We start from the raw sequence: 14,195 nt of genomic DNA on the forward strand, positions 1-14,195 counted from the left end.
AGGATTTGAATCATTTGACAGAGGACCCTTCTGGTTCCAAGCTACAGCTGGACCCGTTTAATGTTACCATCCAGGAAATGAAGGGCAACAGAAAAAACCTGAAATTTGGTTGATTTCAGAGCCACTGTTATCTAAAAAATAAAACCTTGTTCCATGAATTTAAGACATATTTAAGAATATTCTTTGCATTGTAAACAACCTGACTGAATGAAAGAAAAGGTGGTATTTGGGTGAGGAGAGGGAGGATAAGAAGACGGGGGAGGTGAGTGAAGAATCTGAGCCTTTGCTGATAGGAAGGGGTCTGGTCCCACTATGCAGAACTGCAGGGGGTGAGGTGGGGGAGGAGATTAACAGCATGAGGGATGCAACTCAGAATGGATCTTAGACTTTTGTATGTCACAGACCCCTCTGACAGTCTGATGAAAGCTTTTTTGCTCTTTTCCTCAGAAAAATTGCGTGCAATTTTGCAGATAGCCTCTGAAACACACCCCCATTCACAAACCCTATGTAATCAATAACCCTAGGCCCAGTAGGAAGCACTGGATTCAGAGCAGCGGTGTTACGGACAATCATAAACAAAGGTCATTCTTTTCTTCTTGGGGATCCATACAAATTAAAATTGTAGTAAAATATACATGAAAGTTACCCTTTTAAGCATTTTCGGGTATACAATTCAGTGGCTTATATTCACATTGTTGTGCAACCATCACTACCATCCGTCCCTCTCTGGAACTTTTTCATCTTCCCAAACTGATACTGTATCCTTTAAACACTAACTCCCCATTACCACCCCCAATCCCTGGCAACCCCCATTCTACTTTCTGTCTCTATGAATGTCCACTCTAGGGACTTCATATAAGTAGTGTAATACAGTATTTGTCTTTTTGTGTCTGGCTTATTTCACTTAGCTTAATGACCTCAAGGTTCATCCATGTTGCAGCATGTGTCAGAATTTCCTTCCTTTTTAAGGCAGAATAATATTCCATTGTATGGATAGACCAGTTTTGCTTATCCATTCACACATCGGTGGATACTCGGGCTGCTTCTATCTCTTAGCTCTTGTGAATAATGCTGCTATGAACGCGGGTGTGCAACTATCTTTTTGTGTCCCTCCTTTCAATTCTCTTTGGAATCGCCGGATCATATATTCATTCTATGTTTAATTTTTTTGAGGAACCAGGCCAGGCACAGTGGCTCATGCCCGTAATCCCAGCACTTTGGGAGGCTGAAGTGGACTGAAATACAAAAATTAGTTGGGCATGATGGTGGGCGCCTGTAATCCCAGCTACCAGGGAGGCTGAAGCAGGAGAATCACTTGAACCCAGGAGGCAGAGGTTCCAGTGAGCCAACATTGTGCCACTTCACCCCAGCCTGGGCAACAGAACAAGACTCCATCTCAAAAAAAAAAAAAAAATTTTGAGGAACCCTCCATGCTGTTTTCTACAGCAGCGTACCATTTAACTTAACACTTTTGTTTATTTTTCTTGACTATACTGAGCTGGCTCAAATCCCAACGCAATCTTAAAGAGGAGTGAAAGGGGTGATGGAGGACATCTTTGCTTCATTCCTTATCTTAAAGGGACTGCTTTCTATGTTCCTCCTTAATTATACTTGCTAGATTTTTTTTTGTAGTGTCCTTTTTCAAGTTAAAAAAATTTCCTTCTAAAAATATGCTAAGCCTTTTTAAATGTCATATGTTATATGGATGTTTAATTCTATTTTTTTCTTTACTAAGTTTTCCTTTAAATCTGTTACTAAGGTGAATTTTATTAATAACAATTCTAATAGTAGTCAAGTTGCTGGAATAAACCCAACTTGATCATGATGTATCATCTTTTATTTTTCATTGCTGGATCTGGTTTGGTAATATTTCTTCAGAATTTTTGCATCCGTGTTCATAAAGTGAAATTGAATTGGCCTGTAGTTCTCTGCCTGGTTGTGTTCTTGCAGTTCGGGTATCAAGGTTATGTTGGCCTCATAAAATGAATTGAGAGTGTTTTGTTTTCTATTGTCTGTGTAAGAATGGTGAGAATGAAATTGTTGTTTCCTGAATGTTTAGTAGCATTCAGATTGAGCCATTTCGACTTGGTTTCTTTATGGGAAAAATTTTGACTGTTGGTTGTATTTCTCTTACAGGTAAAGGATGATTCTGATTTTATGTTTCTCTCTGAGTTGGTTTTGCTAAGTTCTGTCTTTCTAGGAAGTCATCCACTATATTAAAGATCTGAAGTGTGTTGAGAGCAGTTCTTATTCCCTCTTGCATTTCTCTGTAGCATCTGCAGTTATGTTCTTTTTTTCATTCCATTTGTGTGTTTTTAAAAAAATGAATCATGCCTTTTCAAATACATAGTTTTTGTGTTTTATTTTGTTGATCTCTTCTTTTGTGTGTTTCTTTATTTCATTAGTTTCTGTCCTTTTAATTTCCTTCTTTCTTCTTCTGTGGGTCTTTGATTCAATTAGATCTTAGCTCTATTTTGCGCCTTCTCATTTTTTTTTTTTTAAGGCAAGCACTTAATGCTCTATGTTTCCTTCCAAGTATTGTATCCCATGTGTCTGATGTAAAAAACTACGTGGTGAAATCTTTTAATTTCAATTACAATTTCTCCTTTGACCCATACATTGATGTGTTACTAAATTTCCAAGTGAGTGGACTTTTCTAATTATCTTACATGCTTTGTTTTCCAACTTAATTGCATTGCAGTAAGAAATGTGGTCAGGCGGATCTCAATCCTTTGAAGTGTATTGGTCTAGCCTTATGTTTGGGGTGTGTCAATCCCAGCATCTGTTCCATGTGTGCTTGAATGAAGTGTGTCTTTTCCAAATGTCAGATGCAGTAAAAGCCTATTAATTCAAGCTCCATAGTTGTACTGTTCACATTTTCTACTTTCTTACTGATTGTTTTTGTCTGTTTGATCTACGTGTGTTAAAATCTTCTACTATGATAATGGATTTAAAAACTTTTCCTTTTAATTTTGTGAGTCTGGCCTTGTATATCATGAGGCTATACACTATCCATATACATACATACATAAATTTAGAATCAGTACCTTTTCCCAGTAAGTGGAATTATCATTATGTAAGAAATTTCCTTATTTTGAGTAATACTTTTTGCCTGAATTCTCCTTTGATATTAATATTACTATACTTGCCTGTTTTGGGTTAATATTTTCCTGATCTATCTTTTCCACTGTTTGACTTTTAATCTTTCTGTGCTTTAGGTGTTTCTCTTGTAATAAGCACATAGCTGAATTTTGTTTTGTTTCTAAAATATAACAAAATGTTAACTGGAGAATTTAGTCCACTTATGCTTATTGTGATTAGTGATTTGGTTTTATTTTTAACATCACATTTTGAACATTTGATCTGCTCCATTTTACTTGTTCCTTTCCCCTCTCTTCCTTCATTTGGACTCTTTTTTCTCTACTTCCACTGAAGGTATACACTGATCTATTCTATTGGTGTTTGCCTTATTTCATACATATTAATAAGTTAAAGGGACTCAATAGCCATAGTGTTCTCCTGGACAATACATGGGCCTTGCATTCCCCCTTCCAACTTACATGTGACTGCAACTTGACATTTTAAATCTAGTCTGCTTTATTTTCCCTGCAATTTATCTTTGTTTCATAATCAGTGGTTTGTTTAGATTGTCACATAATTACCTTAGCTCTACTGTTTCTCCTTAAAACTCAGCCCATGCATCTGAGATCATTTTCCTTCGGTTTGAATCATACCCTTCAGAATCTATTTAGTAAGGGCCATTTGGTGGTAAACTCTCAAATTTGTTTGGCACTTTCCCCCTTGTTTTACTTGGCATAAAATTCTTGGTTATTTAATCAATACCTTGAATTTATTTTACTGTCTCTGGTTTCCATTGCTGATGTTAAGAATTTCATTATTCATCTAATGTCCATTCCTCTATAGGTGATATTGTCCTCTTAAATTGTTTTAATACCTACTTTTCTTCTTTGTTATCTATAGCCACATCTATGCCTATAAATATTAATATGTTTGAAGTTTGTTGGGCTTAATCTGAGGATTGGTGTCTTTCAAACAATTTGGAAAATTCTCCTCCATTTTTTTCTTTGAATGGTGTCTCTCCCTTATTCTAGTAGTTCTTTCTGGAATGTTTTATTCAAGTATGTAAATTTCAATTATATTTTTCCTTTCTTATTCAAATATGCTTGGTTATATCTCTTGTTCCCTGTTTAGATTTTCAAGTTTCTCTTTTCTTTCTTTAAATGTATAAAACACTTTTATATTTTTGTCATTTCCAGTATCTGGGGTCTTTGTGAATGTCTTTCTGCCTACCATCTATGGTTTCTCACTCATAGTGACTGTCTCCTTGATTTTATGTAATTTCTAACCATGAGCTGCTCATTCTTTTGGAATGTTGTTTTTAAGACACACTTGAAAGCTGAGTTAAGTTGAAGTCCTCCAGACAGCACTTGCATTTTCTTTTGCTAGTGGCTTGGGGTGCAATGGAGTCTACCAAACTGGGACCACCTTAAATTCTGTGCTTGTGGATTTACAGACCAAATAGAGACACCTTGTACTTACTGTTCTCAGTCCACTCCCACCAAACTGAAATTTGAAAGAAAGCATCCTCACTTCCCCCTTTTGTGTGATGGATTTATTTCTCATTGGCCCGTACACCAAGGTAGAGCCTTTTGGGAGCTCAATCTGATGCAGGGTAATCTGACCTAAACTTTATCTCCTGTCCTGAGCCCTTTGCAGCTCTCAAAGATTATCAAGCTCTACATGATTCTGCAGACATTTTCATGCAATAGCTGGTTTTCCCTTCCTTTTGGGACTCTGCAGATTCTTTATCATCTAAGGAAAGTGTATATAAAATCACATCCAGCATTTCATTTGCTCCCATTGAGGGGTTTATTCACATTAATCTGTCATACTGCTGGAGACAGAACTCCTATTTGGTCATTTATTTCAAACCAAACATTCTTTACCTTTTTTGTCTCTGGAAATCTTTAAGAATAACATTTGTAAATGCATAAAACCAAGTACACAGGATTACAAAGGAAATCAATTATATTGAAAAAGTTTCCAACCTTTTAAAAGACAAATTTACGAGACAGAAATGTGTTTCTTCATGCTGTAAGTAACAAGACTTACTGGTAGGTCTACAGCTATTGCAATTTCAAAGTAGTGAAAGCAAATGACATTTTGAGACAATTGTAACAACTATAATGTGATAATATATCTGATTTCTATATGTGGCAGAATCCCAGCTAAGAGCTATTTCCATCACAGTTTGTTGTCTACATTTATAATTGAAGAAAAGGCTAAATTTGAGTTAGGGGTTAGTAGAAACAAAAAGGTTCATTTTTTTTTTCCCATTCAAGTTCATGAGACCCCTTATTTAAAGGGATTTCCATTCCAGTTCTTGTAATATATCCAGAGTGAAAGTTTCCAGTTATTCTTAGGATAAAGATGAAAACCCTTGATGTGTTTTATGAGACCTGGCCCCCTCCCTACCTCTTAATATTCCTGTTTTCAATCTCCCTTGCTCTGCACTTCAGCCAACTCTGCTAGACTGTGAACCCCAGGAAAAGCTCACACCTGTTTCTGCTCACTATAAAACTTTCAGAGCCTAGTATAGAGCCTGTCAGAGTAAGTGAGCTTTAATACGTGTCGAATGGATCCTGACTACACAAAGGAAGGATCTAGTCTCATTTTTACATATGAAGAAGATGATGGCCAGAGAGGTTGAATGCCAGTCAGCTCCTGAGATACAAGATGAGTTAGGGACAGAGCAGGGATTACGACTCAGATGTGGACATCTTTCCCACACCACATTATTCCTTTCCCTTGTCCCTACCACCCGTTAGCTTATTTATGCCCCACCACAGCAGGGTCTCACCTCCTCCCTCCAAAGTATGCCTCTTGGGCCTGGAGTTTCTTGAGCCTATACTTGGCTTGGCAACAGCAAACTAACATTTTCTCCCACTCAACCACTGCCCTTGCAGCTAGCTGCCTGTGAACAGGAGTGCACTGTGACTACAGGTGAGATTTCAATACTGTCAGGTGTGAAGCTTGTTTTTTGTTGTTGTTGTTGTTGTTGTTGTTTTGGAGACAGGTTCTCATTCTGTCACACAGGCTGAAGTGCAGTGGTGCGATCACGGTTCACTGCTGGCTTGAACTCCTGGGCTCAAGCCATGCTCCCACCTCAGCCTCCTGAGCATCTGAGACTACAGGTGTGTGCCATCATGCCCAGATAATTTATTTTTTTGTAGAGACAGGATCTTGCTCTGTTGACCAGGCTGGTCTTGAACTCCTGGTCTCAAGCGATCCTCCTGCCTCAACCTCCAAAGTACTGGGATCACAGGTGTGAGCCACAGTGCCCGGCAGTAGTTCGTTTAAGCTTGGCCAGAGACCCTTGGCCGTGAGCTTTTCAAATCGTATCACCCGCTCCCCTAAGGGCCCATTTTTAACAAGCAGCACTGTCTTCTTCCGTGGATCAGAATTACTCACCAGGATTTTGTAAACCAGACATTTTATATAAAGCTGATTCTTCAAGAGGACAAAAACCCCTACTGTAATATACTGACCAAGAGCCACAGATTAAAGACAGAAAGACGGCGTGTGAACAGGCATTGCTATCCCTACCGCCATCTTTTTAAAGAGAAGACTGAGTCCCGGGGAACCCATGCTGGGGACGTCAAGCCTAGAAGAGCAGAGTCCAAGGACTGGCCTGACTGCTCGTCTTCAAACATCTGAAGGGCTGTCAAGAGGAAAGTCTTTGTCTTGTTCTTGGAGAGCCCCAAGGGCACAACCAGGCCCCATGAGTGGCTGCTCAGTGAAGCCAATTTTTGCTCAGAATTCTGATAATGGAATGGGAGCTTCACAAAGCTAAGTGCTTCCAGCAGGGCGAGTGAACAGTTGTAAAAACTGTTTATAGAAATTCCTGCGTTTGAAGATAAAAGTTTCTTAAAGTCTGAAGCCATGGGATACCCAATGGTGATTTTCAAGTACAACAGCAACTCACTGCTCCATCCCTGCTGAGCCTTTAGGAAGAGATCTAGTCCCCGATTCTTCTGAAACTTTCACTAAAATAAAACTAGTAGTGTACAAACATAAGGAGTGGTGGCAAGGCTAGACACAGTACGATCCACTGCCCCCCTCAGGCTACAGACAAGTAAACGAAGGCTCCGGGAAGGCAGCTGACTTGCCTATAAACCAGGTCGATGCTTTTCTAGTAGTTTCCTGATCTACCCTGCTTCTCCTGTCAGGTTACTGCAGCAAACAGGGAAACAGGTAAGTACACTTGGGAATTGGGATTTATAGAGTTGTGTCTTTCCAGTGAGGTACATTTTTTTTCTGCCTGTGCCTAACACACCTAACATAAGATGACCTGGAGAGAGAAAAGCACAATACTATGTCATTGCACCTCCATCAGGGTTAAAATGGAACCAAGAAGAAGCCCGCGCAAGCAGCAGATGTAGCATCTATGAAGAAGGTGTGAGTCAGACTCTACTGCAAATGATGTGTTGTGCCTTTGATGTGATTTGGCACTTTGCTGCTGCTTCTGTTGTTTTTAAATTGGGTTCTCTCACCTTACTCTTTTTTGATTTCGAGTTTCCTTTCTCTCTTTGCTGAGAAACAAATTTTGTGAAAATAAACTGGGACATGGTAAGCATCTATTACCGAAGAAGCCCAAATGCAGAGAGGAACCCCATTGAGTGGGTCCTTCCTGCACTGACAACAGATGGATTTTGCCTCCTGCCATTTGATCATGAATTTGGGAATAAAGAGCGTGGTTAACTGTCCAGGGTGACCTCTCCAGCTGCCCAGCATGCTCAGACACAGTTGTTCTGGGAAGTAGTGAAGAAACACCATATCACCATTTCTGCCTCACATTTGCATATTACATCACTGCAACCTACCACCTTTCAAAGGGGGAAAATAGTTATCACCTTTACCCATATATATTTTCATTTTCAATGACAAGCTTTTATTTAACACTTAATGAACAAAATTCCATTTTTAGTGATTATTACCGATTCCTTAGTCCTTTTCAATGCCTTTTAAGTTTTCCTCCCTTTATTTAAACCTAATCTTTCAGATTCAAGCTTTGTCAGATAGCCAACAGGCATAAAGCAGAGACCATAATACAGGTGAACTATTTAATGTGATTTTTCAGCATTATTTGCTATGATCATGAGACTTTTTTTCTTTAGCCTATTAAAATGATGGATTATATAAAGATTTTCAAATATTGAGCTAGTCCTTGCATCCCTGGAATAGCCCCCACTTGGTAATAATTCTTTTTATATACTCCTGTATTCAATTTGCTAACATTTTATTAAAACTTTTTGCATCTGTACGAATTTGGAATACTGGTTTGTATTCTCTTGTGCTCTTTGGTTTTAGTATCAGGGTAATATTGGCTTTATACAAAGAGCTGGGTAATGTTCCTTTCTCTTCTAGTTTCTGGGAGAGATTGTATAGGATTGGTGTGAATTCTTTAAATGTTTGGCAGAATTCTCCAGTCAATCTTTCAGGGCCTGGAGTTTTTTTTTCCTTCAGATTTTAAACTATGAATTAAATCATTAAATAAGCTATTCAAATTACAAATTTCATACTGAGAATTTCCTAGGATACGTTTCCTAGGAATTTGCCCATTTCATCTGAGTTTTCAAATTTATGTACGTAGAGTTGTAGCTAGTATTCCGTAGTTATCCTTTCAATGTCTATTAAGTGACATCCCTTGTTTCACTCCCATTAATGGTGTTTTCTGTTTTGTCAGTCTTATTAGAGGTTTGTGGCTTTTATTATTTAAGGAGCCAGTAATTTGTTTCACTGATATTCTCTATTGCTTTTTGTTTTCAATACTGATTTCTGTACTTATTTCCTTCCTTCTGCTTGCTTTGGGCTTACTTGGCTCTTCATTTAAATTTCTTGAAGTAGAAGCTCAAATTATTGAGATTTCTTTTCCTCTACTGATATTAGAATTTTAGTGCTACAAATTTTTTTCTCAGCACAAGTTTAGCTGCATCTCACAAATTTTGACATTTTTATTCAGTTCAATATATTTTCAACAATTATTATTATTGAGACTCCCTCTTTGGCTCATGGCTTATTCAGAAGTGTGTTGCACTGTTTCCAAGTGTTAGGAGATTTTCCTGTTTTCTGTCACTGATTTCTAGTTTGACCCCATTGTGGTCCCTCAGTTTTATTCCAGTTCTTTTAAATGTGTTGAAGTTTGTTTTATGACCAGGATATAGTCTACCTTGGTATATGTTCAGTGGGCACTTGAAAAGAATGTGTATTCTGGTACTGTTCTGTGAAGTGTCCTATAAATGCAAATTAGATCCTGTTGGTGGATATTGAGTTCAATATCCTTGCTGATTTCCTGTCTAGTTACCCTATAAATTGTTGAGAATGGTGCTTAACTCTCCAACTATAATTTTGGGTTATGTATTTCTCTTCTAAGGGCTACCAGTTTTTGCCTCACATATTTTGCAGCTGTGTTACTTGTTGCACGCGCCTTGATGATTGCTGGGTCTTTTGGTTGGACTGATCCTTTTATTATAATGTCATGTTCCTCTCTGACCTTGGCAATTTTTTTTCTTTTTGCTCAGAAATTTATCTTACTTAATATTAATGTAGTCACTCCTGCTTTCCTCTGATTTTTGCATAGTATATTTTTTTCTTTTTACTTTCAACCTACATATATTGTTTTCACTGAAGTTTCTCATAGACACAGCATATAGTTGGGCCATTTAAAAATATACTCTGCCAATCTCTTAATTGGTGCTGAGACCATTTACATTTAATGCAATTATTGTTACGTTAAAGTTTAAATCTGCCGTTTTACTTTGTTTTATATTTTCATTTTCTCTTCCCTGCCTTCCTGCAGGTTGTACTTTTTTTTTTTTTTTAGCATTCTATTTTATTTGTGCATTTGAGTACATTTCTTTGTATAGCTTTTTTTTGCTGGTTGCTCTAGGTATCACATAAAACTTACCAAAAATCTACTAGTGTCAACTTTTGCCCATTTGGGTGAAGGGTAGAAATGTTACCTCCCTTTACCTTCTGATATGTATAATATAGTTGACTATTTCCTGTACATAGACAGTCACATGAGAATGTTACAATTTTTGCTTCAAACTTCAAACATAACTTAGAAAACTTACAAGGAAAAGGAAAGCCTATTGCATTTATTGATATTTTCATTCTATGTTCTTTCTTCCTGCTTGATGCCACAAGATTCCTTTGTTTCCTGTTAACTGTCGTTAGAGGTCTGCTCATTTACATTTCTCATAATTTTCCTTCATCTGAGAATGTCTTGATTTCCACTTCATTCTTGAAGGACATTTTTGCTGGATATAGAATTCTGAATTAACAGTTTTCTTTCAGCACTTGTGTCACTTATTTCTGGCCTCAGTGGTTTCCAGTGAGAAACCTGCTACCACTCTAATTGCTTTGCCCCTAGGGGTAAGGTGTCATTCTGCTCTGGCAGCCTCAGGGACCATGTCTTTGTCTTTAATTTTCAGTTTAACCATGATAAATCTTGGCACGTATTTCTTTGGGTTTATCTTCTTTGGTGGTTTCCCAGCATTTTGATTTTTTTTTTTTTTTTGGTCAAATTTGGGAAATTGTCAGCCCTTCTTCCTTAAATTTTCTTCAACTCCATCCTCTTTCTTCTTTCTACGACCCCAATGACATGACAGATGCTTTGTTCCACATATCTCCAAGGCTCTGTTCATTTTTGTCAGTTTTCTATTTGTTATTTAGACTGGGTAATTTTGATTGTTCTATCTTCTGTTCTTTCCACTCTGCTGTTGAACTTATCCACAGAGCTTTTTATCTGTTACTTTTTCAGTTCTAAAATTTCCATTTAGTTCTTCGTATCTTCTTTGCTGAAATTTTCTATTCATGTTTCAACCATGTTTATAATTGCTAATTGAAGCATTTTTACAATGGCTGTTTTAAAACTTAATTTGTCTGATAATTCTAATGTCTGTGTGATCTTGGTGCTGGTATCTGTTATCTTTTCTAATTTACGTTGAGATCTTCTTGGTTCCTGGTGTGGTGAATAATTTTTGATTTAAACCTCATCAGTTCTGAGTGCTTTAAGACTCTGGGTCTGATTTAAATCTTGAATTTTAGCAGGCCTACTCTGACTGCTCCAGGGAGTGAAGTGGGGAACCTGCCTTTTTACTGCCAGGTAGCAGGTGGAAACCCAGGTTTCCCTCCAGGCCTCCACTGGTAACATTCAGGCTGTCAGGGGTGGGGAGCTTGTTACTGCTCCCCATGTGGCCTTCACTGAGGTTGCCTTATTATTGCTGATTATTGAAAGTGCTGAAAGCCCTGACTCTCCACTAGGCAGTTGATGCCATGGGGTTGGGGTCATTACTACCCAGTGGAGATGCAAATCTCAGCTCAGGCCTTCTAGTCCCAAGCCCCTACAGGCCTTTGCTGACAGCACCAGAGCAAAGAGTGGGGGTGGGGGCAGGTTGAGACATCTTCTTAAAGTTAGGTGAGGGTGGAGCTCCAGGCCCCACTTGGTCTTTGCTGGAAGGGATGGGGAGGGGCTGTAGTGTTTTTCATGTGGTGTTTGGCTACAGTAGAGCCATTTCTGTTTAAAAGTTTTCCTTTTTACTAGGTTGCCCTTTCCCTGGTATGCTGGCAGCAGTGAATAGGCTTCTGTTGGGGTTTTTGACTGTGTCTGTTGGCACTCTTTGGTTAATAACTTATCCAGCTCCAAGGCTGGCATATAGGAGGCAAAAAGAAAACCCAGGGAACTCACTACTTGTATTAGTTTGCTAAGAGAGCTGTAACAAAATACCAGAGACTGGGTGGCTTAAACAACAGAATTTCCTTTTTCTCACAGTTCTGGATGCTAGAAGTCCAAGATCAATAGGTGTAGACAGGTTTGGTTTCTCCGAAGGCCTCTCTAGTGGGCTGAGACGGCTGCTTTCTTGCTGTGTTCTCACATGGCCTTCTCTCTATGCATGCATATCTCTGGTGTCTAAATTTTCTCTTCTTACAAGGACACCATTCAGACTGGATTAGGGCTCATCCTAAAGACCTTATTCTAACGTAATCACCTTCAGAGGCCTAATCTCTATAGTTACATTCTGAGGTCCTGTGGGTTAAGACTTCAACATAAATTTTAAGGCAACACGGTTTAGCCCATATCACCACTGCATTCTTCCTCAGGTCCTGAGGTCCCCGGCTGGTCTACCTTTTTCTATCTACTTTCAGCATATTATGCTTGTTTTACATATAATGTCCACAATTTTAAATTGTACTTAGTAGGAAGATGAGGGAAAGTATGTCTACTCCATTTTCTAAAAATGGTAGAGTCTCTTTCTTGCATTTTCCTTTATCTTCATTTCTTTAAAAACTAACCTCCCCTCATTAGTACATGGTAGAGCCACCTACATTGACTCTTACATCCTGGAATTCTGTACCACATCACATTAGTTTTACTTCAAGTAAAATGTATATAAAATACAGAAACTTAAAATTCAGCAGCACCAAAATAGCAAGACTTTTTAAAAACATTGAAGTTTTTGATAATAATATCTTTACTTTTTTCCTTCCCACAACACAGTTGTAGATAAAAGTGACTCTTGTTCTCCAAAGTGGCCAAGGTACAAGCAGGACACAATAAGGGCTTTTTAATACAGAGAAAACATGCGGGTTAATCATGGTGATTAGAACCAAGTCTTGCTGCTGTCTCTGAAGCTCAGTGCATCACACCCCAGATACTATGGCATCAGTTCTCTGGGTAATATAACCTTTCAACTCCCTATCAAAGGTAACAACCAACCACTGAGAATATATGGATAAAGTCAACAAACCACTTTAAACAGATGAACTGAAACATTAAAACTCACAACTCTTCTGCCCTAGCAAACTGCTGAGGATTTTCTAGATTTCCCAGTCGTAAGAGACCAAACTGTAGCTCACAATTATCACCAGACCAGCATTTCACTCAATACACCTTTTAGATTGAGGACAAAGTCAAACTCACACATAACTAAGAACCACGAACCAGAATGGTGGCCCATGCAGCACCAGAGTTGTGATCAGAGATGCCATCAGGGATGGAGCAGAGGCAATGCCGCAAGAGTCACAAGAATCCACCTGGGCCAGTGGGCTGGGCTCAGTATCTAAGAGGGTGTAGTGGAAATCCAGTGTGTTCACTCTAATTTGCACCTTGCTTAAGCCCACTATGACTGTCACTGAAGTTAATAAGAGCAGCTGTACCAGTGTTGTCCCTGTAAGCAATAGCAGTGATGCCTCAATCGGGAGCCAATCCTGAGATGCAGGAGCATCACTGTGTTAGTTGATTCAGGGTACTAGAACAAAATACTTCAGATTTGGGTAATTTATAAACAATAGAAATTTACTGCCGGTAGTTTTGGAAGCTGGGAAGTCCAGGATCTAGGTGCCGGCAGATTTAGTGTCTGGTGAGGGGCTGTTCCTCATAGATGGCACCTTCTTGCTGTGTCCTTAAAACATGGCAGAAGATGCAAAAAAGCTCCCTTGGGCCCCTTTTGTAGGCACTAAAGGACTCTGCCCTCATGGCCTAATCTTCTTAAGCACCCCACCTCTTAATGCTATTGCACTGGGGATTAGGTTTTAACTCATGCATTACAGGGGGACACAAACATTCAGACCACAGTAACCATGCTCTGTCTACCCATTCATCCCTTTCCAAGCCCCTCAACTCCACCTCCCATTCTTCCCAGGACATTCATGGAAATTAACCTTACACTACATCCTTGAGGCATTACTTCTTTCTTTAGGATGAATTAGAACTCCTCTTTCCCTTCCTCCTCCCCTTCCCTGAAAATATTTTATGAATATCACAGGCAAGAAAACCAAAGAATGAATCCCACTGAAGAATTCCAGATACTAACTAGCAAGTAACTAGGTAAGAGAATTCTGGACCCTGGGGCCTTTATGTTCTCCCAAATTGCACTGCAGAGCTTAGTCCCCGCAAATTCTCAGCTTTCCCTGTCTACACTCCTTCTTCAATGTCTTGGTTACCATTAGTAGTTCCCAAATGAGCTTCCCAGCTCTGTTAATCCCTTCTCGGTAAATGGTATATCACTTACTTCTGGTCAAAATAATTAAAATTATAAATAAGAAACCATCTTTGATTCCTCTTTCTCTCTCACACCACATCCAATCTAGCACTGACCCTAGTTCCACAA

The sequence above is a fragment of the Pongo pygmaeus genome, chromosome 12, assembly GCF_028885625.2.
Source record: "Pongo pygmaeus isolate AG05252 chromosome 12, NHGRI_mPonPyg2-v2.0_pri, whole genome shotgun sequence".
Lineage (NCBI taxonomy): Eukaryota > Metazoa > Chordata > Mammalia > Primates > Hominidae > Pongo > Pongo pygmaeus.